The sequence below is a fragment of the Rattus norvegicus genome, chromosome 1 (genome assembly GCF_036323735.1).
Source record: "Rattus norvegicus strain BN/NHsdMcwi chromosome 1, GRCr8, whole genome shotgun sequence".
NCBI classification, from domain to species: Eukaryota; Metazoa; Chordata; class Mammalia; order Rodentia; family Muridae; genus Rattus; species Rattus norvegicus.
In genome coordinates this window covers 124,931,899-124,957,692 of record NC_086019.1, presented here as the reverse complement: position 1 = coordinate 124,957,692, position 25,794 = coordinate 124,931,899, and positions in this window count along the sequence as shown.

The following is a 25,794-nucleotide window of genomic DNA, read 5'->3' as shown; positions in this document are numbered from 1 at the left end:
CTCACATATAAATTTTTCATCCTGTATAATATTACTTTTATTGTTTCTTTTCAGGTCTGAAGGTTTAATCTTGTAATCTTCACTCAGTATGTAGTATGTATTCATTAGCCACTTCATGGAGGTAAGTTTTGTATCTTAACATAGTTACTAATGAAGGTAATGCACAATTGCATCATTTCTCTTTTTTCTTTTTGTTCTTCAAATGTGAATATTGTTAAAATTGCACCTCTAAGGCATATTTCTACCAGTAGTTAATACCTCTCTAAATTGGACCCAAGAGCTGCTTAGAAAGAGGTCAATAATGCATCATACTAAAACAAGCTAATATCATATGTCTAGTTAATTCAGTGAACTAAAAGTCACCACCAATTTCATAAAACATAATCTCTAACTGCCCTACCATTTCTTCCCTTATACTACAAAATATTGGAAAGTTAGGAAACAGCAAGGAATGCAACAGGTTATGTTTATATATTCATTCTATGTTGTTTGTGTGCCTGTGTATGTAACAATAATAATTAAGGAGTGATAATGAATTTGTTAGTGGAGCAAGAAGACCACAGCAAGAGTTTGAGAGACAGAAATGTGACAATTATGTAACATACTATTCTTGTTTTAACTCCCTATATTCTTGAAATTAAAAAAAAAATAGCAAAAGGACAAAAAGTATAGGAGGAGATAGTAGATTTTATATGAAAATGACAGAAACTAATTATAAATAAGTATAAAAACACTTGTTAAAACAGTGAATATAAGAATTAACTATCAACAAATCAAGTTATATTTGGTACTGGAATTTAATAAATTTAAATAGACAAAAATTATCTCGAATGGTACAAGAATCAGTAATTTTTCAAAATTTAGAAAGAAAAAAGAATAATACTGTCCTCTCACAGATTACTGGATATTTTCCTCATTGCAATTAGTGTAGCAAATGAACCAAGAGTATTTCTAGAGCAGAAAAACTAAACTATATCTATTTTTAAAAAAATCATGTTGTTTCTGCAGAAATAGTAAAACAGAAAAATACAGATTTAATATATGGCTAGAAAACAGGTTAATGTAGGAAAACCAAAAAATTAGTTGAATTTAACATTCAAGAAATGAATAATTGAAAACAAAAGAGAAAAAGAGATAACTAATAATTGAAATGGAATAGTAAAAGATCCATGAATTATAATATGTCCAGCCAGGTTTGGTGACTGTGTCTTTAGTGAATTCTTATCAGAACTTAGTGGAGAACTTCCTCATTGCCCATGTGTGAGATCATTATGCTACCACCCTATTAATTATTTTTCAGCTATACTACAAAAGTTAATTCCAAAAGCATTGTTGTCTTTGTTAAGCTTTCTAATTTTAGGTATATAAAAAGAGGTTCAATTTAAATACACCTTTTGTTCTGTTGAATCAGAAATTAAATTTCATATCATGTTCACATTTCTCTAATGGTTTGAAAATTATTGTTTCTACTGAAAATCTCAGAAGAGTTAAAGATTTATTGATGGCTGTGGGTATTTTTGACTGAGGAGAGTTCTCATTTGTCAAAATTTCATCATGGGCCATGAGGATATGAATCAGGATACTTGGAATCAGCAATACAAAATAATGAGAAGGCTTTTTTGGTTAGTCCAATACACTATTGAGTTCTACAACCAGTAACAAACTGTTTCAACGAAAATGTGCTGGGATTTGATTAAGATAGGCACTGCATTTTGACATATTAAATATTAATATTAATATAATATTAAAACATATTATAGACCCTTCACTCACCCATATTCATATATACAAATACATTTAACTTTTCATTTTGGAGCACCTAATTCTGTTTCTTTATTATTAATTTAAAATTATACCATATCTGTATTTTCTAGGGTATACAACTAATTTGCTTCATGTTTTATGCAACTCCTACAAAAGTGAAAATAGTTTGGTGAATAGCTTAGAATAAATAGGTCATCAATCACAAAGATAAGGTGTCTTCGTATGAATGATATCTTTCTTGCTTGGAAAGGACAGTTTGGTGAAAATATGGGAAGGACTACAAGAATGTAAATGAATAAAACAAAATGGAATTTGAGTTTGGGAAGAGCAGTGATTTTATTCTTGAAAGGAGGAAAAAGACAAGTAGTTGAACATATTTGTACAAATTAGTGGAGATTACAGGGGGACATTTTACTTGGTGTTAACATTTTTCTTTTTAACATAGTTGGGAGTTGATAGCAAAGAAATGGACAATACAGATTGTGGCAACATACAACAATAAGATGAGGTCACCTGGACAGTGGCTAGGAGCTATAGAAACCACAGAATAGCTGTCTTTTCCTTTATCATGTTCATTGTTTGTGACTGATTTGTGCCTGGGAATAGCACATTAGTAACAGAATTAGCAATGTGTCTACTGTTGCGGGTACTGAGAAATTTATGTAATGTTGAATGCCATCCTACAGAGTCACTTGTGCTGTAAGGTAAAAGCCATAGCATAAACTTTGTGAGGCTATTTGGTATTGCCTCTAATGTAGTATGTATAGGTGAGAAAAGAGGAAAAAATTAAATGTCAGTTATTGGTCTTTACAGGTCTTGGATCAAATGGGTAACAGGAGCCAGATTAGGCTAGCAATACAGAGATTATCATGTGACATCCCAAAATCAGAATGCCACTGAAAACCTGTAGCACTACATTTAAGTCTGAAACAATAAAAAAGATAATTAAACACTGAAATTACAGAATCCTACAACATGGTGTATTCTTATTAACATTTGTATTTGCATACATAAAAGTATGTATAGTTAATGACCAACTTCTGAGTCCATCAGTAGTTGTATATTTCTCAAATATATGTTGTACATATGCATTTATTTAGGTCTGAAATACTTCTTTTATCTCTCCAAACAATGCTATAGAATACTTCCACATATTTTAGTATATAAGTTCTTCATCCAGCTGTGGGACCTTTGGCTTTCTACCATGCACTTTACTGTTCCTCTTGAGGTGTCACCTTATTACTAATCATTGTGTATTCTTACTTTGCATTTTTTGGATACAGCTTCTTTGTCATATATAGAAGTCGGTTTTTACAACAGAGATGCTGTTCCTCTGAAACATATTTTTTGTTACCTCTGTGTCTTCTCTGTGTTGAGTAAGTTTTTTTCTTGTATCATTCAATTGACATTGGGCATAGAGCACTGTCAGTTACATTTTTACAATTAGATTATTGTAATGGTCACCTTCTGCTGCAAAGTGAAGCTATTTTCTGATGGTGAGTGTAACACTAATTTAAATGTTGTATTTAAAATTCAGATAATAATTACACTGGCTCAAAAACTGGCAGCTGTAAGTCCTTTTTTCAAGGACCATTATCTCCCTTAGACATATTTTACTCAAGAAAAGTCATGAGACGAGTCATAATACAGAAAGTCCTCAATACTGTGATGAGCAGAAACAGAAACCCGAAAATTAGGGATACAAGGACAGTGATTGCAGCAATCCTGTCAGCTTTGCTAGAACTATGTCAAACAGCTGTGCAGGCTTCATAACTTTCTCTCTTTCCAGTGGCTATGGCTGTGACTGTTACTTATTTATAAGATCAAATACACATAGGAATAAGTTGACTCAGGTAGCAACACTCTTTCCTTTAATTGAGAGCACCTGTATTTATTCGTAGACAAAAGAAATTAAAATAGAATAAATAAAATTTAAAAAACTAAAATAAAATAGAAATAAAGATATAAAAAATGTAGAAATAAAAAAATGCTGTGTGACCAATTTCCCTGGTCCTCTCAGTGGGATGGCATGTTCACATATTCCAGAATAGGTAGATCCTGGCTAGACCCTGATCCCAGTTGGGATGTTCTCAATTACGAGATTTACTGTGGTTTTCAACCTGCTTCAACCTTACCAGTTCTTTTGTCTGGTGGCATAGTCTACTTGCCCCACATGGGTCCTTAGCAAATATGACTGCATATACAGGACTTGTAGTTGCTTAGCAAAAATCTCAGCATGGCTTGTACAGGAACTCATGTAGATGCACCCAGATTTTAGTACCTTTAGAAATTCATGGCTTGATGAATGGGGGGAGGGTTCTTCAGGGACGCTTTCAGTACAGTAGATTCCAACAAGCCATGGATTAATTAATTATTTGGTCTTTTATTAATAGATACAGTACATGGAAGAGATTGAAGGAGAAAAGAGAAGGCAGAAATGTTGTAATTAAATAGTACATTTAAAAAAATAGGAAATAACCCCCGCACACATGTAGGTACATCTTCTCTAATGGATACCAGACCAGGCAGTCCTCTGCTATATATGTGTTGGAGACCTTATACCAGTTAGTATATGCTGCCTGGTTGGTGGATCAGTGTCAGAGGTCTTGGGGGTCCAGGTTAGTTGAGATTGCTGGTCACCATTCTCCTTAGCTTCTTCCTCCTAGAGCCTTCTGGACACAAGAACTGAGGAGTAGTCTGGTACAGGATCTTTCTGGTGTCTGTCTGCTCCTGGTGCTGACCCTGTGACAGAGCTCTCTTTGTACCTGAGATCCTGATGGGAGAAAGCCTATCTCCAGGAGGGCTGACGCACAGGCTTTCAGGAGGGTAAAGCCACTGTCAGAGATAGCAAGTCCAACTGACACCAGAGATAACCAGATTGTGAGTGGTAATTTCAGGAACCTAAGCAACAGAAACCAAGGCTACTTGGCATCATCAGAACGCTGTTCTCCCACCAAAGCAAATACTGGGTATGCAAACACACTGAAAAAGCAAGATTTGGATTTAACCAGAGGAATCCTGTCCCTGACTGCTCCTAAGGTCCTGTGTACAGAGAGCTCTAGCCAGATTCCACTTGGGCCAGGAATGTGAACAGAAGTGGTGGTCTCCCCTGTACTCTCAAGATTGTCCACACTTCTTAGAGTCCTGCACTTTCCCCAGGGGATCTGGTTACAGAGAGCTGTGGGACTGGTCATATCTGGGAAAAGATGGGAACTTGACATCTTTTTATTGTTTGTTATCACACACACACACACACACACACACACACACACACACACACACAAACACACACACTCCCACACTCCCTCATGCACTCACGCACCCCTAAAGAGACAAATATAAAATTTGAGTACATACACTGTGAAAAATCCAATTTTCTGTATTATAAATATGAAACAGAAGATTTGAGAACCTTTTTAAAATTTTATGTGAAAGCAATTAATACCTGGAAACCAAAGAGAAAAGTGTTAAAAAGTAATAATCGAAAAGGAAGAAAAAAAGGCCCATATTTTACCATACCACTGGCTAAGTGTGGTGACTATATCTTCAGTGAAAGCTTATCAGAACTTGGTGGAGAAAAACCTCTGTAGTGCCTGAGTCTGATATCACCATATTTTGGAAATTTGTAACATAGGTTAAATGATAGGTAGTAAATATTATTTTTGATCCTTTCATTTATCTCAAATAATTTCTTACTGATGTGTACTGTCATATCCCAATAATTTTTATCAACTTTAATTAATTTATTCAATCATTTATTTACATCCTAAGCACTGTCCCTATCTGTTTCCCCTTCACCTGGTCCCTCCCTTCATCTCCCTCCCCTTCTCATTTGAGAGGTTGGAGTCCTCCCCCAATGTGCACCCTGAAAGGGATGGGATTCTCTTTTTGCAACAGAGTCAAATAACCTGCACCTCTGGGAGCTCTCAGGCTGAGCCACCTACCAAAGAACCTACAAGGAATGAGGCCCTGGCACACATATAGAAAACATGCAGCTCTGTCTCCATGTTGTGCTCTCCCCATAAATGTAGTGGAGGCTCTCCCTAAAGCTGTAGCCTGACTATGGTATCTGATCTCCCACAGGACTATCTTGGCCATTGTTTTTAAAGAGGAAATGTGATTGGAGTACATTGATCTTGTTCTTATTTTCTGGACAATTTCACTGGTACTGGATTTCTGGTGGTTTTGTACAAATTTTATAATTATGTTGATAATAAGAACAAGAGCATAACACACATGGTGGCTTTGATGCTTAATCTACCCAATCTTCACATTGCTTGTGAATACTGCACTCATACTAATGTTAAAAAGATTTGTCTAGTAATTTGGATGTTTCTAAATCTGATATAGATCTGACTAATTATATGGAAATGATTTACTGTTCAAGTGTTCATATTTTACAATCAATAAATGATTCCTAAACATTTACTTTCTATTTTAGGTTCCTGATGCAGGGTCTCTGCATGCTCCTTATGGTGACTCAGACTCAGGGAATGAGGTGCTTTTTCTCCACTAAGTTCTGAGAAACTTTCATTGAAGACACAGTCAAACACCTAGTCATGGTATAGTAAATCGTGGGCCTCTTTTCTCTTCGCTTTATAATTTGTTGAGCATTTTACCTTTGGTTTCCAATTATTAACTGTTTTCACATAAAATCCATTAAATCTGTTGTTTTCCTCCTATACTAACATGTTTCTTAGGCATATTTTAAAACCACATTTTTGTGTATGCCTTACTCATTTTATAGAAACAACACGATGTTATTTCCAACTAGATATAGTTTGTTCTCTCCTTAGAAATACTCACTTTTCATTTTCTACCCTATTTGCTCTAAGGATATGCCTAAGAAATGTTTGTGAAGTGACATCCACTGTATATTTTTCTTTTTAATTTGTTGAACGTTAGTGATCCTTTTCAGATTGTATTACTTCCTTCTATGTAATTATGAAATTTCAGTACAGTACATGGCCTGATTTTTTTTTAGTTCTTGGGTTTAACTTCCTTAATAAATATGTTTTTATACATTTACATAATGAGTTTTGGTCATATTCATCTCAATCCTTCTGTTTCTTCCTACATTCTCTTATTCTGAATCTCTGCCAAGTCCTCTGGCTGTATCTTTTTATAATGAATGTGAGAATTTAATGAAAGGCCAGTGTGTTTTCCACATCTCTGTAGCTAAACCTCTTGCTGTTTACTCACAACTCTAGTTTTTAATGAATTAGCTCTTCATTACTTGTTATTGTTACATATATACATCTATACAAAGCCAAAATACATATTGTGTATAAATAAAACCCCTGAATCAGTTTGACGTTCCCAGCTTCACAAAATTATGAAGCAATGTAGTTAATGTATATAACATTTTATTTAAATGGCAGTAAGGTCCTCTATATTTCATGGCCACACTAGTCAAGTGTTGTATGCTGGTTTACAATGTGAGGCATAGTTTACTTCATTTTAACCAGGAAATGAGTCCAATTACTTTGGTAATAACTATTGATATGATGTCTAAGTCAGTAGACATTTTATGTTATTTTTCTTGGATATTTTATGTATTTACATTTCAAATTTTATCCCCTTTCTCCCTCTCCCATACCCCCTCTCTCTGCTTCTCTGAAGATGTCCCCACTCCCACTCACCAACTCCATCTCAGTGCCCTGGCATTCCCCTACAGTGGGGGAAATGTGCCTTCGGAGGACCAAAGTCTTTTCCTCCTACTGATGCTGGACAGTGCCATCCTCTCATACATATGTGACTAGAGTCATGAGTACCTCCGTAGTACTCCATTGTGTAAATGTATCACATTTCCTGTATTCATTTCTCTGTTATGGGACATCTGGGCTCTTTTCATCTTCTGGATATCATAAATACGGCTACTATGAACATAGTGGAGCATGTGTCCTTATTATATGTTGGAGCATCTTATGGGTGTATTCCCAACAGTGGTATAGCTGTTATGTAGTTATTACTATGTCCAGTTTTCTGAGGAACCACCAGACTGATTTCCAGAGTAGTTGTACCAGCTTGCAATCCCACCAACAATGGAGAAGTGTTCCTATTTCTCCACATCCTCACCACAATCTACTGTCCCGTGAGTTTTTGATCTTAGCCATTCTGACTGGTGTGAGGTGGAATCTCAGGGTTGTTTTGATTTGCATTTCCCTTATGACTAAGGAACATTACTTTATGTGCCATTAGTTATTCCTCAGTTGAGAATTCTTTGTTTAGCTCTGTACACCGTTTAAATAGGGTTATTTAATTCTCTGGAGTCTAACATCTTATTCCTTCAATGATACATTGTCATAGCTAAATTTTACAGTTGAGTGTTTTCTCTCTTAAGCTTCTTTTATAACACCTCTCTGCTCTTTGAAAAATAGCACTCAGGGACCAGGCACTAACAGGGGTAGTTACTGTACATATTTCTATAATTCCATTTTTAAAAGTAATGTTTCAGCCATAGGAATTTAACTGCAACATATTGAAAGTAACCAAGAGTCCGTAATAGACTATGCACTTAAGGTAGTTCCGGACCCACAAATTCAAATGAATTTCTCCAGATTCCAGCGTTTTCCTTTCTTTTTCTTTCTTTCTTTTTTTTAATAGGCATAGCTCCTTGTTTGAATATTGTTTTCTACAGTATTTGCAATTTCCTGTAAATTTTCTAAATTTATTAGATACCTTGGAATAAATATAAGTTAATGATACCCTTTTAATTTTGACCATCCTTAGTGTTTTCAAATACTCATTTATATATTTTCTTCATGTATACTCTTAGAACTGCTTTGTAGCAATGAGTATTGAGCATTAATTATGATGTTCTTATATTTTTTTTGATGGTAGATACTTACAGTTTATTTTCCTTAAGGTGTATTTTGTCTTTATTTTTTTTTCTTTTTTTTTTTTATTAACTTGAGTATTTCTTATATACATTTCGAGTGTTATTCCCTTTCCCGGTTTCCGGGCAAACATCCCCCTCCCCCCTCCCCTTCCTTATGGGTGTTCCCCTCCCAACCCTCCCCCCATTGCCGCCCTCCCCCCCCATAGGTAGCAATGAATATCCTAGTAAGAGCACCAGTGGAAGGGGAAGCCCTGGGTCCTGCTAAGACTGAACCCCCAGTGATGTTCTTATATTTAATGTTTAAATTTTTTTAAGAATATCATACTTACAAAATAGTAGACTTTTCCAATGTGATATAAAATTACATGCTTCTATTTATCGAGTTGTGCTTTTATTAATTCATGTTATATATTGTGAATTTAATTTTTACTTCATTTTACTTGTCTATTCTGCTGTGATTGCTCTTTCATATCTTAACAATATATTGCAATATGATCCATGAGTGGGATCATACTGAGAAATTGAGAAAACCAAGGGGGGCATTTGAATAAGGTATTAATGTGACCAAACATATTAGTTTTGTGTGTATACTCCCCTTTGTTATTTGGGGCATCCTCTTCACTCAGTAGTTCATTGACAACTAAAGTTCTATATTTGTGTCATAATAATTGTTTGAATATATACTTCATTTTACAGAATGTATATTTTGTGTTAATTGCAACATTTAATTTTTCAGTAATTTTGACTCCCTCTTACTAATTATTTTTCACCAATATACCAAAAACTAATTCATAATATTTTTCTTTCTTTTCAGGGCTTTCAAGTTTTTTGGTATGTATTGTTACATGGACAATTTTAATCTATGTTTTGTGTTATTGAGCCAAGTATTACATTTTCTTGTTTTATTCACTTCTTCCAATTTAAAAATTTCTGTGACTACTGCAAATCTCAAGAGCTTTGTAGATTCATTGGTACACACACGCAAGTGTCCAAGCATCATGTGTATTTGTGTGCGTGTGTGTGTGTGTGTGTGTGTGTGTGTGTGTGTGTGTGTTTCTGCCTGTCTTGTGTTTGATTTACAGTAAGGAGAATGCTCAATCATGAAATGTTTGTCATGGAATATGAGGATATAGATTTTGACTTGTAGCATTTCCAAAGCAAAATAATACAAGGGAATGATAGCATGGCATTTTAATTCCAAATATGTTCTGCAAGACCAATGAGCTTCTAAGGTATAAGATCAATGAAAATCTCAAGCTCAGTGGTAATAAGCTAGAATTTAGTTGAGCTAGAGACCTAATGGTGTCCTTGTAATCATACACCTGTGTATATATAGCAGAACCCTCACTCACCTATGGTCATATACACAAATATCTATATCTATATCTTTATCTATCTACATCTATCTATGAATTAATTTAAAGTACCCAATTTTACTTAAGTAACCTCTTTTTAGCCATACACCACATCATCTTGAAACTAATTTGCCCTTAGTTTTGAAAGATGATTGAAAAGTCAAATTCTCCATCTTTACTTTTTTATCTTATTATTGTGTCACTTTTGGCTCTCTTATGGCAGTTCCTTATGAAGTTTATATGTGGTTGACCATAAGACGAAAATTAATCTATCTTTGCTCTGGATGTAATATTTTATTCTTTTAATAGATTTGAAAATTATTTCCTCTTTCTAGTCAATGAAGTACAAGATTTAAAAATAGATATGCATGTTTTTAAAAATCTTAAATACATGTTTATTGCTTTCAGTAAACTCATCTTCACTCATTCATATGCTTTCGTTTAATTTGTGTCATTTATTTCTAATACAGGGTCTGACTATGCTGTGCTATGTTGTTGCAACTCAAGCATTAAAGCCCTGCTTTCTCTCAGCATCCTGAGATTCTCACACTGGAGATTACAACCATGAAAATCTGGTATTGTAAAGCCACTTGCTTTATCATTTCTTTATTGATTGTAGATTGCTCATGAAAAATAATTAGACTGAACTTTATATTTTTTTACAATTTACATTTCTTTTGATTACTATGTTTTATTTTACAAAAGCTCTTATGCCCTTTCACAAAATCAAAGATTTTTCTTGTTAGATTTAAACACCAGACATCTAATAACCAGAAATGTACAATATTTATTTTCCCCCACTTAAAAAATAAACGAAAAGATAAGGAAAGCCCATGGATGGTTGAGGAGAACATTTACTGTAGATAAAAGGGAGAGCATAGTCAGAGGCAGACACATCTGGGAGAGTCCAGAGAATTCAGGATCCTGAGCCATGTGAGGAGAGAGGGAAAGGGGATAGAATCAGGAGAAAGAAGGAGCAGGTGCAGGAACCAGGCAGCAAAAATGACAACAAGGGGCAGGCAACCAAATGTTAGGATTTTATAGAGCCTCTGACTGAATGTCACCCCAGTACCTCAGCTGAAGAGTTCTTGTTAAAGGGCTGGGTATGCCAGCTAAACTTTTAACAGGTAAGGACTAAAAGTTACTGACAGAACCTGAAGGCCTCTCTGTTTTGATGTTACAGTTGTCTCAGCCATTTGCCTTAGCATTGAACTCAACACTCACCAACTGCTTTGAGACATTGAGGACAATGTGAAATGGAAAAGGCAAGGGTGGGTATTGTCAGTTACTATTTAACATAGAGTAACGATGTGCCCATGTGCTGCTTCTATATATAAAGTATCATATTTGTCATTTATTTTCATTATGCACGAGGATCTAGCATTTCAGTTTAATTTAATCCTTTGAATATCAAATGAATCTCGTGGAATGATTTTGAAAGTGGAATTTCATTTATAAATCATCTCCCATTTACTTATTAAGTAGTAGCCTCATCTTTAAATGATTTATATTAAACTCAAGAGAATATATATTATATATACATATATATGTGTGTGTTCATATGTATATATATATGCATATATGTATATTTAACATATAATTTATATCAAATTTATAAACATGCATATATACGTACACATACACACTCACAATTATGTTTTCTTCAGTACCAATTGCTGAGTTTGTTAGGTGACAAACTTATATTTGTGTTTAGGATTGAGTCCTTCATATTTAATAAAGGATTTATCCTAGGAAGTCACTGATTCTCCCTCTTATCATCATAAATTATCCATAGTAGGTCTTCAGTTAGCACCATGACCTGTGAGGTTTCTGCCATCCATATTGTCATGAGACCTTGTAGTGTTAAGTTTTTAATCTTCTTTAGGCATCTCTATTGTTGATATTTTGTAAATCCATCTTCACTATCATAAATAAGAGAGCCTTTCTCAGCAGACATCCTGTTACTCTGGATCTGACATATTTCTTCCACCCCATGCACAATGTTTTGCTGGCATACCCAGCCCTTTAACAAGAACTCTTCAGCTGAGGTACTGGGGTGACATTCAGTATTGTGTTCACTGCACACAAAATAGTCCCTTATTCCTTCCATTTTATATAGTTGTGGAATTCTGTACTACACTCCAAATGAAGTATTTTGCTGAATGTGAGGTCGTCACTAATTTCTTGGGACAACAATTGATATCTTAAATGCAGATTTCCAAAAATGACAGTCGTAAGAACTCCTGCCAGATGTCTGACCTCACTATCTATGGAAAGTTGTCCATAATTTCTCTCTTTTGCATTGGCATAAATCTACCTTAATGACAAGAAATGTAAACAATTTAGGAGTGCCTTGGAGCCACAAAGCTTCGAATGCCCTGGTAAGGGCTAAGATTTGCAAAATGTTGACACTTAAGGAAAGATGCTATCAGGATGTTTACCTAGTGCTGTTATCTGTAGTTTTCACTTCAATACAGCATGGTGATAACATTTGAAATGTAAATAAGAAATATCCAATTTAATAAAGATGGAAAAAAGTAATAGCTCTAAAAAATAGGTGAAGTATAAAGCTGAATGACATCATATAGTTTATACCTTTTTGATGTAGAAAATTTTAAACTAGAGGTTATTGGAAAACTGAATGATTTAAGAACTTTGGCAGTTGCCTGGGCTTGGTCATCCATCAGTATTTTCTGTGATTCTTTATTTATACTACATGTTTGAGGCTCACAGGGAAACAGCGCTGACAGTTTTAAATTTTTTTCCAATATTTCAGTCCAGTATTAAGAAAAATAAAATGGATACATGAGTAGGAGCTCATATTAAAACCTCAGGGACATAGTTTAAGAAGATTGGAAGTTGTATGTTTATATAAATTGAGCAGCCCTTGTGGTTTTTTAATAAAATTGAGTGTGTTAATTTTTCTTTTTATATCAAAATGTTCAGGTCCGAGGAGTTTGCTCCTTTAGGAAAATTCTTGACGTGCAGATATAAGGACCTGATATTTTTATATAATATATATATATATACACATATACATATATATACACATATACATATATATACACATATATATATATCAATATCTATATCTATATCTATATGTATATCTATCTATCTATATCTATATCTATCTATATCTATCTATCTATCTATCTATATCTATATATATCTATATATCTATATATATCTATATCTATATATATAGATATATATATATATATATATCTCAAGGCATACTAGTATAGGAAGTACCCCCAGGAAATGAGGGAAATTAATGGGAAGGTATCTGAGTTTTGTTAGTCAGGTGATGTAGCTTAAGGTTGAGCAGTGCTCACCTGAAATGAGGACTGGAAGTGAAAATGGCAGGGGCAGGAGAAAAATGGAGCCAAGACAGTGTTCTGATCAAGTCTCAAACTTTAATATTCAACACAGATTATATAAAGGGTGAGACCACAAAGCCCATCCCTAGAACAGTAACATGGTTGTAGTAACAGTACTGCATTAAACCTAAGTATCTATATCTTTGCAGTTAGTTAACCCGAACTAAGGCTGCAGCTTGTCAACTCTGACCCAAATCAAGGCTGCTTCTTGTTATCTCCTGCACATCATGGCTGCAGTTTGTTAACTCTGGCACATCAAGGCCACAGCTTGTTCATTCTGGCGCCTTAAATTTTACAGCTCCAGTCAAGGCAGATGTTTCTGCTCAGGTTGATAAGGTGTACTACTACAGGTTTGCTTCTGCCTGTAGTGGGGGTTTTCAGTTTCCCTAGCCTGCTAGGCTGAGGAGGTCACAAGCTGACCTCGATATCTTGGTAAATTTTAGTCCATTGAGAACACTTTATCACCTAATCTAGAGTTATTAGACATTTGTATTTTACCCAGTATTTAAAGTATTTTGTGGCATGACAAAACTTGTGAACACATGGACTATTGTATGGCTTTAAACATAAGGATTTCATAGAAGATGAAGACAAGCTAATCTCTGGTCAGTGTAAATATGCTTCTATATTAATCAGTGCTTCATTCTCTTTTATAAAAGAAGTGTAATGGGTGGAAATAATTTGCATAAGTAGAATCTCCTCCAGAATTCTGGTATCATGGGTTGCAGGCTGAAGTTGGAACTAAGATTGGAGTAGAAAAATTGAGCCATCCTGCTATCCCAGGGAATACACATAACAGTTTTAGCACTGGAGAACACATCTCCTTTGTCAGTCTCCTTGGATATGGCGGAGAAAAATGAGTCAGACGTACTAAAAAATCATTGTTAGTAAAGTCAAGGGATTATTTGTAGAAGAACTAGTGCCTCCTGTCTATGGTATCATATTTACTAGTGATGAGAGGAGGAAATAATACATGCTAAGATCAAATGCATGTTAAATATTGATTGTATCTGAATTAATGTCCCCTTCACTTTGGACTCCTGATATTACCTGATACTTTCACAGAAGAGTTGACTCTGGGTGATTCAAGTGTTTAACTAGTGTTATTTCAGAAGTTCTATTATTACATATAGTGTAATGGCTCTGATATGTGCATCATTGTTCTAACCATGTATTATATAATATCATTTTATTGGAGACTCATTAAATACACACGAAAATGCACCAAAGTATCATGCATTGATGATTATTTTACAAATGGTGGAAAGGAAAGGAGATTTTGTTAATAGGTATAGAAAAGATAAAAGTAGATATTTGTTTGAACCACATTGTGCACTGGACATTCTAGGGCTAGTAGTAAGTTACTTCATTAATAGTTATTGACCACAGAAAACCTAACAGTGTCTGCAACAGCAAAGATGTTTGTAGCATATGTTGGTTCTATTTAGGAACTGAATGAAAATGTCCTACTTTTGAGGAAGTTGATTGCTTTGCCTATTTGACTTGAGCAATGCAATTTTTTTTTGCTACCAGTGGCTTGGTGACTCTAAATTTACTAGGTCAATTTGTCTAGAAGTTTCTGTTTCTTTGGAGTTATTCACCATTTTGGGCTCTGACAATCTTTTTACATCCTATTCTGCAGAAATCTCTGAGGCTTGAGCTGAGAGAATCGTTAAGGACATCTCACTTAGCTGCAAGTGCTCCAAGGTTTCATTCTTGACATATTGTACAGTTGTGAGACTTTATGTTATTTCCTATCTACAACAAGTAGAAGCTTTGTTGTTGATTTTTGAAAAATATGCTTATTTATGGGAGTCAATTTATTACTGGATTACTTTAGGAAAATAATACTATCAGGTTTTCCACTAGGCTCCTGTCACATCTATTATCAGGTTTTTTGTCATATTAACAATGTTCTTTATTATTTCTTCTTTATGGATTACATCATAAAGGCATAAAAATGAATGATTACTTCAATGAATTTTGTGCAAGGAGTTCATGAGACATATCACTATTATAGGTTGTGTCATTTGTAACTGGGTAGTATTGATGATTTCTTCTTTCTACCAGTTATATGAAGAGTATCTCCCAATACCAGGACTTCTAGTCAGTAATAGTGAAGCTTCTACTTTATCACCAGCTCAGTTTCTCTGTATCTCATATCATAAATAAACTATATTTCTATTAACAGAACTCACAGTTAAGGTGCATAGAGTAGCAGATATCCTAGGCTGCAGCCTTTAATTGCTGTAGAGTGTATGAGACCACATTAATGAAAGATTTAAGAAATAACACATTTCCAGTACTGAACATTTTATTTGGTGGCCTAAATATTCGGTTAAGGACTGTCCCCTTTTATAAGCTGAATTCATTAAATTCCATTCTTAAAAGTACCAATTTTAGGAACATTTAAGTATTTTTCATGGTTCATATATGGAAATATGATCTAACTATTACTTAACATCTTTTCAACTTTCATCCACAGCTCCTATCATATGTCATCCACAGCTCCTATCATATCGAATTCTAGTCATATTGTTATCCATTTTCTAACCATGTAATATAATTATATATACATATATATGAAATATAATTATATATATATAATGACTACTGGATTCAACAAGTGTTGATCACACATACACACACACAAACATATGCATTATGTTTTGTGAGTGTGTGTGTGTGTGTGTGTGTGTGTGTGTGTTTGCTCACTTGTATGTTTTTGTTTAGTGCTGAATTCTTCAGATATTGTATCCCTTCTAAGGCTAATTCTAGAACAAGATAGATTCTCCATTTCTTAAAACCCATTGCTATTTGTAGCTGTTCAGGTAGCCTTTTAATTTTCCCCATATCTCCAATGACATTTAAACTTGTAGTCATGTCATATCATTCATTTTTAGCAATCTCAATGATGGAAATTTCATGGATACAGCTTCTCTGTCATATACAGAACACATATAGGTGTTTCTCATTAGCAGGCATACTATTCCTTTGGATTTACATTTTTCCATCTCTTCCACAATACTTTTTTGTTTGAGTGTTGATGATGCTTTTAAATTTAACAATTGACGTTAGGCATACCACAGTAAGTTGAATTTTGACCCGTGGTGTAATGTAATGGTCTCTCTCTGCTACAAAATGAAGCTATTTTGCTGATGGCAAGAGTTATACTAATCTCTAGGTAGATTTAGAATGGAATTATAATTAACACTGATTCAGAAAATGGGTCAGTGTAGGTTGTTTTCCAATATTGATTATCTTACTGCCTTTGGATAGTTTGCTAAGTTTGTAGTGTTTGGCATAATTTATTTCCTTGACCATATAATAAAACTACTGATTATTATACACGTTACATTCTATGTTGAACAATTTCTGTGTTGCTTTGAATCACTAAACTCTACCACCATGGTGAATGATATTATTTGGCAAATGACACTTGAGGGAAGTTAGTAAAATATTGATGTTTATCTACATGTTTTGTAGCACACTTATCTTTAGTGTTCACTTCAACATAGTATGGTGGTAAGAAGTAAACAAAATATAAAGATAACAGACATAGGGGACCCTCCTTCTGACTTTAATATTGTAAGGAATCTCAAATCGACTTTATTGGCAATGACAGTAAATGCGACTATTTTGTTAGAAACTTGTCTGTCTTACATGTGATACAGAATGTAGTGGAAAGACCTCTGTGCTTCTGTTATTACTTTGTGACTCACAACATAATAGCACAGACACATTCTGTGTGAACTTCGGAGAGCCAACATTTAAACTTTAGGACTAACTCAAAGACACTATTCAGTGTTGGGGCACAAAGGTATTTCTGGAATATGTAGAATGTATATTCTTGTGGTCCTTGAATTATTTTCAATGGGTTACTTTTTCATTTAAGCACAAATATGCCTGGGCCTGATGGTGGCCTTCTGAGTTTATTTCTAGAATACACCGGTTAAAGACAATGCTGAGTGCTTTGGGCATGAAATCCCATGCCATGGAGTTAAGATTCTTGAGTTTTGCTGGCCAGGCAACCTACATTATTTAGTCAGTTTTAGTGAATATAATGGTATCAAATGAACCAAAGGTAGTAGGCACAACAGTAGAGTTGCACACATGAGCTGCAAACAGTTGAATCTTCATATACAAGACTTGTACCAGACCAATGTAGCTAAAATCTAAACATGGCTTAGGCAATCCTCATGAAGTCCCATTCCTATTTTAGTTATCCTTGGCATTTGATGGACTGCTGGAGAAGGGAGCATTTGTTTTCTTCAGTAATGTTTGGCCTCAATAGATACACAGCTTTCATTAGAGATCCATATATCCTTGATCATATACATAGCCCTAAGTCAAAAGTTGGTAGTAAGAAGACAGTGAGACTGGGCTCCACAAATCTATAGTTTGACTGATTAGAACTTTCTGAAATGATTTTCTTTTACAATGAAGAGTTTCTTAATGAGCGGAGAAGACTAAATTTATCTTTGCATATTCAGACAAATGTTTATAAATTGTTGCTAGATTAGAATAATATACAATATTTTGTTATATTGGATTGTATTGTGACTATATTGGATTAATAAGTTTAAGGTTAGAATTCTCCATTATGCATAACTTCAGCAGCATCAAGTAGTTAACTAGCTTTCCAGTACTAGTCATTGCCTTCCTTTGTTTGAAGAGGCTATAAATGCAATTAGAGTAGCATTGGATGCCACACAGTTTTGTGTTGTACCACTGCACACTTAAGGTTATTGTGCTATGTTGTTTATTGATATGGTTTATAGCCATAATAACTATGTATGACTTTTGATTTCCTTTTTATTTGGAAGTTGCACATTATTTCTGTTGGTCTGTTTGTTTGTTGAAGGTTTATAGCCACATACTTCTTTTTATATTTCTTTCATTTATTCACTTTACATCCCTATTGCTGCCCAACCCTTACCAGTTCCCCCTCACAGGCCACTCACTCCTGTCTTTAATCTCTGAGAAGGGGAAGGTTTCTCCTGGGGAGTCAACCCACCCTGGCTCCTTAAGTCATTAGTTCTTTCTCTAGAAGCCCCAATAGGTCTAGATAATTTGGCTTTGCTGGTGTTCTTTTGGTGTCCCTATCCCCTCCAGTTTCTTCAATACTTTCTCAAACTTTTTCATAAGTGTTTTTGTTTGATCTAATGTTTGGCTGTGGGGGTCTGCAAATATTTTGGTCAGCTGTTGGGTGGGGCCTCTCAGAGAACAGTTATGCTAGCTAGCTTCCTCTGAAAAAGCATGACAGAGTACCATTAAGAGAGCATTTCAGATACAGAGGTGAATGGTAGCAGCAAACCACTGAATTAAGAATGAGACTCTCGATGGAGGACTTAGAGAAAGGATTGAAAGAGCTGACGGGGCTTGCAACCCCATAAGAACAACAATGTCATCCAAACAGAGATCCCAGGTACTAAACAACTACCAAAAGACTCCATGGCTCAAATTCCATATGTAGCAGAGGAAGGCTATGTTGGGCACCAATGGAAGGAGAAGCCCTTGTTCCTGCCAAGATTGAACTGCAGTATAGAGGAATGTTGGGGTTATGGCTGGAATGTGGGTAAATGTGGAGGGAAACATCCTTACAGAAGAAGGGGAGGAGGGTTGGATAGTGGGCTTACCTTTGGGAAACCGGGACAGGGAACAAATGAAAAAAAAGCAAATAAAAAGGGGGCAGGGCCAGTATTGGTTCTTGCCGAAGGGAAAGATCTCCTGTTGGGCCAGGCATTGGTCTGTCATTCTCTCAGTCGCTGTGACATCTGTGCCCCTGCTCTTCTTGTAGATAAGACATATTTAGGGTTGAAATTTTTATTGGTGAGGTAGTGCCATTATCCATTCAGAGGGAGTCCTGACTGGCTACAGAAGGATGCCACTTTAGGGTCCATATCCCTCACTGCTAGAAGTCTTAGGTACTGTCAAACTCATAGACTCCCAGGGGCTTCCCCCAATTCCAGGTTCCAAGTTCATAATAGATATATCCACAGAGTAGTCTCACACCCAATGTTCATGGTATTATAAAGTGAAGTAGCAAAAACAAATTGCAAGACCCAGGTGATCAGGGGGTGTTGTTATAATAATATTTCTACTAATAATATTAGAAGCTCCATCAGTTACCTGTCCTTTCAAAATTGAGCTTAACTTTATGAAAAACAATCCACAAGGACTAAACCATACTCAACAAACAATAGGCATCTGAGGAAACATGGAAAAGGAAGATTTAACTATTCTCAGGGGAGATCACATCATTTATTTGTGTTCTCAGAAAGTTCAGCTTTGAAAATACACATCAAAGTAACCAAAAACTTACTGATTATGTTATATTCAAGAATATATATATATATATATACATATATATATGTATGTATTTACATATATACATGCGACAAAATTAGTAAAAAGGGGCCATAATTTTGAAAGATATTGTGGTATGGCTTATGGGAAGTTTAAAGAAAGGGAAAGAAGAAATTTAACTAAATTATAATCATAAAAATAAGAAAGTCACACATGCATTCACACACACATATACACACACACTCACTCACATACACAGCATGAGATAAGAGACAAAGGCAGAGATACAATTATGAACATATCTTGAAAGATTTTTTTCATAATACCTGTTATTTCTTTAGCATGATTATACTTTAAGCTATTCCATGTTCATTGGATATATTAATTTAATAGGTATAGAACACCTTATTTCTTTTTCTAAAAGTAATCAGATCTTTCTAAAGATACAGTTGTTTTTTTCTAATCATTTCTAATAGGTAAAGTTTATAAAATAGATATCTTTCCAATCATTCTAATAAAGTTCTAATCCAGTGTGATGGCTCATGCTCATAATTGTAGCACTTATAAACAATGGCACACCTGGGTAGAAAATATCAGCAGCAGCTGTGCCTGGCAGCTCAAAAATCACAATCAGCGGTGCCCAAACAGACAAATATGCCTCCTTGTAGATGGGCAGAATCTATGCCCAAGCTACTAAATACATACTCAGACTACACACACCTCTGCCTATTCTTGTCTTTTGTCAAGTGGAACCAGAGTCCATGTGAAATTACATTTATTTAATCTTACTCATTTCACTGTCCCTGATACTGATGCAGCATACAGGGAGGGGGAGATATACATAAAATCTTTTATAGAAATCTCTCTATTTACAGCAAGTTCTTGATTTACATAACTAGTTTTGAGATCTCCGACTTGATTGGTCCTAAACCCGTTCTTGTTATGAGTACACACACTCAACCAATCTGAGACAAATGGAGCTAAGTCCCTCAACACCGGGTTGGTACCAGTCAGGCTCCCGGCTGAATTCCAGCTCTCAGCCATTTCCAGGTTCTAGCCAGGAACTGACTACATCCTACTTCCCCGTGAAGGAGGACCATTATTAAGATGTGCCAGGAAACAGCCAATGGATTTCCAGCTGAGACAGGTACTTGCTAAGAGACTCCACACTCCTGCTGAATTACTTGCTTTTATTTACTGTTTAGGAAACATGCTTGTGCTTCCTAATCCACTGCTCTTTAAAATATACTGCTCACAAAGCCTACCAGAGACTGAAGTACTAGTCATGGAGCCTGCATTCTTCTGTGCTAGATCCTTACCAAACTTCTGCTTGTTTAGCTTGTGGGTTTCGTGGTACTGCCCACAGTCAGTGTAGGGATGTTTTTGACTATTTTTTGTCTTCTCTTGGGACTTGTTTTCTCCTTCTGGGTTGACTCATTCACCCATGATATGAACTTTATTTTTCCTAGTGTTATTGCATCATGTTATATCCTGTTTTATTTTTCTCTTTTCTGAAGTTAAAAGTAGGAACAGTTGTCCCATAGGAGATGGGAAATGGGGAGGAGGTTACTGAGAGGAGTGGAGGGAGAGGACGTTGCAATTAGGATGCATTGTTTGAGAGAAGTGTAAATTAATATATCTCTATCTATCTATCTATCTATCTATCTATCTATCTATCTATCTATCTATCTATGTTTGGATTTTGGCCTTATCTGCCATAAATATTTTTCTCAGCCTTCAGTATATAATAGTAAAAAGAAAACTACTGTTCCTCATATTCCATTCATGGACCTAGTGTGAGGAGAACTACTATATGTATGTGTGTGTGTGTGTGTGTGTGTGTGTGTGTATATATATATATATATATATATATATATCTTTAATCTGGCAACCTAGAAATATGAGAGAAAAGTCAGAGCTGAAGCATTGACTGACCTTTTTATAAGTGGTTTTCTTTTTATTGAAGATAGATTTTACTTCATACAATCCACATTCCGTTAGAACATGTGTTCTAATCCACATTCCTTTTTTCTAGTAAATGTTATTTCTGCTGTGTGGGAAACATTTTTGTTTACTCTTCCTTTTCTGGCCACTCTCATTTTTATATCAGACAAGGTAAGAGGCCTGGTCATACCCTCAATGAAAGAACTTTTACATGAAAATTTCATTTCTTCATTTTTACTTTTGAAATTCTTATTTAATCACAACATATTCCACTTGACTTTACTCTCTCCACGACCTTCCTATACCCATTCCAACTATCCTTCAAATTCAACTATTTCAGTTTATACTTCCAATATGTATTATGATGTGAACACCAAGACATGAACTTTCAACATTTTCAACATGTTAGGAAAATTGGGAAGGAGAGAAATGGGATAAAGAGGGACAAATTATTTGTTGGAACCTAGAAAAGGTCTCAAAATCTCCTGGGATATTTGGTTTGGATTAAATAAAATGGATAGGAGGAGGTCACTATCACCCTGTAACTGAATGGTAGTTCCCTTATATTTCTGCTGAAAGACCCAGCAGTGTCACTTAAAACTTTCTCCTCAGCGTTGGACAAGAGGGAGTTTAGTTCATTGTGTACTAGATTCACAATACTGATAAGGTCGGAAAGATATTGAATTAGAAACCTGATTGGTGAGGGCACTGCATTTTAAAAACTAAGTTGTGTTTATGTCCACATGATTATATAGCATCAAATCACAAGCATCAATTATTATATAAATAGTAATATAAATGGTTCAATAGTAATTCAACTAATAATGTAAAATATTTTTCATCATTAGATATAAGTGATATGTTATCCCATAAATTGCCTGATCATTTTGTAAACAGTTTGATATTACAATATGTGTCATATACAATAAACTGTCTATGGCTAGTTCAGTTTCTTCCTACCACTCTTGAGAAGCTTGCCATAACTCCACTTTTTACACCCAAGTTCTATACCTTGATAGATATTTATCTAGAGAAAAATTATAAGCCTCTGGTTCTTCACAGTCTAACTCTTTGTTTTGCTCCCATGTATTTAAATATGCTACCTACATATTGTCTTGTTTAGTATTACTATTTCTGGGATGAAATACCATTACAAAAAGCAACTTGTGGAAGAAAGAGTTCATTTGGATTATACACTGTCTTAAGGTTTCATTGTTTTACTGCTGTAAATAGACACCATGGCCATGACAAACTTAAAGGAAAACATGTCACTGGAGCTGTCTTATAGTTCACAGGTTTAGTCCATTACCATCAAGTGGAAAAGCATAGCAGCGTGCAAGCATGGAGGTGGGTTTGTGGGGCTAAGTGTCCTGCAGCATTCAGGCAAAGAATTTAGGGAGGGGGGATACTTATTCTTGATGCCCTCAAGATGACATTTTTTTGCAACTCTTATAATGGAAAAATTTATTTAGTGCTGGCTTACAATTCAGAAGATTAGTACTTTATCATCGACGCTAGAAACTTGGTAGTGAGCTGGCTGGAGAGATGGCTTAGAATTCTACATCCACATCCGATCCGAAGGCAGCAAAACAAAATTGTCATTTGGCATGGCTTTTGCCTCTTAACCATCGAAGCTCCTCATCCCTTTTTGCCAGAATACAATACTTCTTGAAAAAGAGAGAGGCACATTTACTCTAGCAAAACCAGATTTCCTAATATTGACATTCCTGAGTAGCCTACAAGGATCATTTTCATTCATGTTCACACATTTTATTCTGTGGTCCCCATAGTCCAACTTGAAGAGTCCTCATAGTCTATCATAGTGTATGCACTGTTTGAAAGTTCCAAGTCTCTTCTGAGTCTCATGCAATCTCTGTACTGCAATCCTTGAAAAATTAGGTTAAACCTGGACTTTAAGTAATGTTGTTTTGAAAGGGGTTGATGTCTAAGTGGTAATCCATGGCTTGTTGTGGATTACTGATGAAGTGAATGTATACAGGTCTGACAACACTGCTGCTTCCAAGTCCATTTACCTATACTGGCTGATGGGCCATGTTGTTGCCACCTTTTGGTAAGAGCTAGAGTTCAGAACTGTGATCACAAGAGGATAAGTTCAGAAATTGTGGGTCAAATTAATGTTGTGTAATTCTCTTCCCAGTGAATGAGTATAGTCATTTTAAAATTCTCCAATTAGAAATCAATAATCAGGCTATGTCTACTGGTGACCATTGAAGAGTGTGTATCTATTAACTTCTTTCACCAAAGGCTTTCATCATCCCAAAATGTTTGCAAAAATAGAATCAATTTTAGTCTGATTTTATTCAGGATGCCAACTCTACTCAACTCAACTCAATGATCTGGTGTAATTGGTCACCATCATACAATCACACACCTAATGAAACAGACCCAGTGGAATTAGGAAGAGCCACCTCCACTCTGAATTTGACCACTCACCGTATGAACCAGAAGGCCACAGACACTAATGAGGTATTCTTGTATTTTGCAAGAATGAAATCCTGGAGTGAGCAGATAAAGGTTCATTTTCCTTACCTTAATGGCTGCTTTTCTCTATTGTTAGCTAAAATCAGCACCCTGAGACACCTAGGTAGGAGAGAAAAGAAATTGAGGACCTTCTATTCTGGAGAAATCTCCCAGTTTATACCAGATTTTGCTTCACATTACAATGTTTGAGACTCTCTGTCTCTCTGTCTCTCTCTCTCTCTCTCTTTCTCTCCCTTTCTCTCTCACACTCTCCCTTTCCCTGCCTCTCCCTCTCCCTCCACCTCTTTCTCGCTCCTCTCCTGCCTCTGTCCCTTTTTCTTCTCTCTCTCTCTCTCCCTCTCTCTCTCATTAGAATCAAATGAGAAGGCATATAATTAATATTCTACAGACTGAAATGTTTATATGTGAAATATATATGTATGAATATACATGTGATACAAATTAGAAAAAAATGGAAGACATAAATATAAAAGAGAGTGTAAATGGATATGTGGAAGGGTGTGTAGAGAAAGAAAATGCTACAAGTTATAATAAAATCATCATCTCAAGAATTCTCTCTCTCTCTCCCTCTGTCCCTTTCTTTAGTCAGTCTCTCTCTCTCTCTCTCTCTCTCTCTCTCTCTCTCTCTCTGTCTCTCTCTCTCTCTGTCTCTCTCTCTCCTTCTGAACACTTAGTTCAGGGTTCTATTCCTGTGAGAAAACACTATAATTCTAAAATAACATTGTGCAGGACAAGGTTTATTAGGCTTCTAATTTGCCATGCATTCTAATTTGCAGTGCATCATTAAGCAAATCAAGACAGGAACTCAATTAGTACAGGGACCTGGAAGCAGTAACTGAGACAGAGGACATTGAGGGATGCTTCTTCTGTTTGTTTCACATGTATTCATTAGCCTGCTATCTTATTTAACCCAGGACTGCCAGCTGAGTTATCCACTACCCACAGGGAACTGAGACCTTCCCCTTTAACCACTAGTTAAGAAAATGCCTCACAGGCTTGCCTATGACCATTTTCTTTTTTTTTTTTTTTTATTAACTTGAGTATTTCTTATATACATTTCGAGTGTTATTCCCTTTCCCGGTTTCCGGGCAAACATCCCCCTCCCCCCCTCCCTTATGGGTGTTCCCCTCCCAACCCTCCCCCCATTGCCGCCCTCCCCCCATAGACTAGTTCACTGGGGGTTCAGTCTTAGCAGGACCCAGGGCTTCCCCTTCCACTGGTGCTCTTACTAGGATATTCATTGCTACCTATGGGGTCAGAGTCCAGGGTCAGTCCATGTATAGTCTTTAGGTAGTGGCTTAGTCCCTGGAAGCTCTGATTGCTTGGCATTGTTGTACTTTTGGGGTCTCGAGCCCCTTCAAGCTCTTCCAGTTCTTTCTCTGATTCCTTCAATAGGGGACCTATTCTCAGTTCAGTGGTTTGCTGCTGGCATTCGCCTCTGTATTTGCTGTATTCTGGCTGTGTCTCTCAGACCATTTTCTTAATTGAGGATTTCTCCTCTCAGATGACTTTAGCTTGTGTGAAGTTGTCATAAAAACACCTGTCATAGCCCTTAATGCATTATTTATTTACACATATACAGTCAATTACAGACAACAATAACCAATACAAACCAACACACATAGGATATTTACCAGTCAAGCTTCTGCTCCAAGGCTCTAGCCAGGGCTTGACAAAAGCTCCACCCAGTAAACTC